The sequence below is a fragment of the Lepidothrix coronata genome, unplaced genomic scaffold (genome assembly GCF_001604755.1).
Source record: "Lepidothrix coronata isolate B3197 unplaced genomic scaffold, Lepidothrix_coronata-1.0 Scaffold110, whole genome shotgun sequence".
NCBI lineage: Eukaryota > Metazoa > Chordata > Aves > Passeriformes > Pipridae > Lepidothrix > Lepidothrix coronata.
The window spans coordinates 3,042,670-3,046,741 of NW_016690290.1; positions in this window are offsets into that span (position 1 = coordinate 3,042,670).

Genomic DNA, 4,072 nt, shown 5'->3' on the forward strand with positions numbered 1-4,072 from the left:
AAGAGCAGTGAAACGCAAAGCCCTGGGTTCCTGCTCCAAGGGTGTCTGCCAAGACACACAGATCGTATCAGGCTAATTTACAAAAGGAAAACCGCCCTAATTAGTGTTCAGGAAAGCACTTTAATGAGAAAAGCATTAGTGCAAAAAGCGAGAGTGCCAAGAGGTCAAGCTGTTCCTAAATGCCAGAAAACCAGGAAACGGGGCAGAGCCCACCCAGGATGCAGCACAATTTTCTCACTTTTTAAACAATATCTCAGGTTATTAGTGAGGAATTCATGAAACCCAGAGCCAAATGCCCAGTGGCAGGGCAGAGCCTGTACACAAAAAGCTCTCAGCATCGCGATGCCGGGTGTGGGCAGGGCTCGGAAGTCCCTGCAGCCGTCTCCCCTCCTTTTTGGGGCAGAGTGCGGGTTTTATGGCTGGAGTTCCCCCCCTGTGAAAGGGAGACCAGAAGCCCTGTCAATGCTTCCAGTCCCGTCTCGCTGGCGGCTCTGACGGTGGCCAGTAACCATGGCAGCGGAGGGATTTTCACGTGATGTTGGTATTTCTGCAGCACAAAAGAGCCTCTTATCTAGAATGAGTAACTAGTCTGGCTGGTCTTCATTCCTTCAGTTACTGCTAAGACAGAGCTGCACGGAGCGGCTCATGTGATGCCCACCCTGGGGCCAATTCGGACCATCCACGTGATGCTCATCCTGGGGTGAATCTGGACCATCCACGAGGAGACACATGGGAGGCTCCAGAAGGCCCCGATGTTCGCGCAGGGGGCCAGGACAGCAGTCCTGCTGTGTGGATGCAGAGCCCTCCTCCCCACCTCTTCTGACAGATAGAGCTGGGAAGGGAGCAGTGGCTGTCCTGGCAAGCTCGAGTTTTCAAAGTGAGCACCTGCAAAACCGTGTGGAGCACTTTAGGGGTGTGACAGCCCAGAGCTGGCAGGGGTGTTCCCTGGCCACCCCATATCATCAATCCCCACAACCTGATTTATCTCACTTCCCCAGTTGTTTATGTTTCTTCTCAAATCCCTTCCAATTTGTCCAAGAAAGAAGTTTTGAGACTTTAACTGTTTGACTTCCAGCTCTTCTCATGTATCAACTGACTTCTAAAAGCAGGAAAAGCTACATGAAATAATGTGGGTTTCTAGGCTTCTCTTCTTCAGATGAACTCACACCCAACTCACTGATATTGTGCAGGTCTCCCTAAGACATTCACCCTATGACATGAAACAAGGTGGGTGAGTTTCATCCCAAAATAAGAATGGGTAAATGAGGAAAGAATGGGAAAAGGAAAAAGGTCATCAAGCCTGAGCTCAGCCTAAACTGAGCTGTTAATAAACACTAGCATGGGCACCTGTGGGCTTGTGAACCTCTGTGTGCCCCTTCCCAAATGGTGGTCTGGCTGTTTTTCAGGGTGTTAACTCCAGTGGGACCATTTCTGCACTTAAAAGGAGCTGCTTGCTCAGGACAGAGAAAACCAGAGTTTTGTTAGCTCCATTTAAGAGGAAGATAAAAGGGATTCGGAGGGGTTTATATGCAACCATGACTCAAAGCAGAGCTACACATGGGAAAAAAATTATATATAGGCAGAAAAAGTGGGTTACAGACTGTTCTCTGAACTAGGGCTGTGTCCTGCTGGTTAAGGTCTGCAGGCTTCAAGGTTAAAGTGCTTAATTTTATTTCAGGCTTTCTAATTGAACACCATTTAACTGGGCTTTCCATTTATCCTGAAATTTCTTTCTGGACCTGAGTCTAATCCTCAAACCTGCTTATTTGCTTTTACTTTCGTTACAACCTTATCAGTGATTAACCTGCAATTGCACTTAATCTTTTTAAAAGATTGCTCTGGCTATAAATACAGAGAAGCTACCTGCCCTGTTTCTATCCAGGGGAAACCAACTTCCTCCACCATCAGATGCCTGATTTTTTTAAAGGGAGACATTTGTCTTCTTTGACTTCATACAGAGCATTGAATCAGTATCAGTTCTCTGAAAGACGTAACAGCACAGGTCACAGGGAATATGACTATAAAAAGTATATATATGTATTTATATTAATACTTTTATATATGTAAACAGTATATATAAAGCCTCCAGTAAAGATGCTGCTTGTGATAGTGAAGGCAAAACCCGTCACATTCCTACAGCTCCAACAGCAAGCTCTGCTTCCTCCTCCAGCAGTCCTCTATTCCACGTATTTCACTAAAAAGCAGCAACAGCTAAAATATCACTGCAAGAAAACCTGGTTTCTATGGCAATAAGCAGCTGCCTGGCAAGATCCCTCAAGTACTGCATTCATATTATTAGAGGATCTCATATCAGATAGACCCAAGACTTGAGGACACCAAGTGGAAGGAGCAAAAGCTGATAAGAAATGCAGTAAAGGTACATGGAGCATTACCAAATCCATCAGGAACGTTCCAAGGGCAGTTGTAGGGGACACAGAGTGATAAGTGCCCACTGTGAGATACTCGCTGGAACAAATGCAAAGAAGCCCATTGCAAATACAGCAAAACTGGTAAATGAGTGGAATTACAAAATTCAGCAGAAAGCCAGCTCATGGCAACCCCCAAACCAAGAGGCACTGAAGTCCCTTCAGCCTCCCTGTCACCTCTAAATAGTCCTGCACAGCAAATAGACCTGAGCTCAACTCCCCAGCCCAGCCCGTAAGCCCAGCCCTACCTTGACCTTAATTATTACCTGGAGAGTAATCCCTCCAAAGAACTAAAGCCGTAAGCAGAACACAGGGAAGGATAATTTCAAATGTCCCCGTGCTTCCAGAATTACCAGTCGTGTATCCATCACCATCTCATGCTGCATGTTGAAAACTAAGATCTTCAAGCAATATTTGCCATTTAAGAAGGAGTTTTTCCCTCCTGCTGGTGATTAAAATAAAAATTACAATTGTTCTGCCAGTATTATGTGACCTCTAAATTATTTATTGGAAAAATCTGTGAACTGCATGTTCAGGACTTTCTGGCTCTGTTGGTGCATCAGTGAGCAAAAAGTGGGAAAACAACTGGAAGGCTGAAATAAATCCACAGCAAAAGAACGGTAATCTACGTGGTGTTTATTGTAGATACAGTGAATTATGAAAGCCATTACACCTCACTATTTATTTAAATGCTTTTTCTAAACTGTATCAAACCATAGCAGCAAATCAGAGCCCCAGTTTGACTTTTGCACATTTCCTGGTTTGATTATATAAATGTTTATAGAGTGAAAAGAAAATACTTTGCACTCTACACGGAAACCTTCCACCCAGCAGGAAACCACTTGCAAATGACTGAGGACGAGAAATATTCAGGGAGGTTTGGGTGAGTGCAGCCTCTCCCCTGCAATGTGAAGGGCAGTTGTGGCATCAGACCCTCCTGCAGTACAGTGGAGCTCGTTAAATTTGTTTAAAAGAAAGCAAGCCATTGTTAATTAATGCTAACATCTATTCTGGCTTTTTCTGCCACAGAAACCCATCTATTTTGCAAGAGAGGGGGGAAAAAGCAATGAAAGAAGAGGATCCCAAAGGAGATGAAGATCAGCCCCAGGCTGCTGATGGGAAGAGGGATCACCCGGGGGGGTGATGCCAGAGCTGACACCCTGCATGAACAGCCCTGGCTGTCTCACAGCCAGACCTGTGGAACCTGCAGCACTGCTCACAGGATTTGCTGAACACCTGAGAAGCCCCTTGGCTGTGGAGATGGGGCTGCTCCCTGCGGTAAAACCTGCCCCAGCTTTTCCTCCAGAGGATGGAAACTGTCTCCTCTCAATGGAGCCGGCGGTGCCGTGGGGATGTGGTGAGCAAAAACCTTGGGGAGGATCTGCAGTGTCTCATTTGGTGCCATCCCACTTCTCACCACCTCTCAGCTCACCAGCAGCTGCTCTGGTTGGTGCTGGGCCTGAGGAAGAAGAGGACCTGGTGGTGCTGGGAGAAGATCAGACACCTTGAGCCATCAGCTGGGTGTGCTGGCTGCTAATCAGATGTTCACTTCCCTTCCAGTGCCCAGTCCCAGCACTGGGAGAGTGTCTTCACAAGTGCCCTGTCGCAGCAATGAGCAATACCAGCGTGGCTCCTGCATGGGAAAT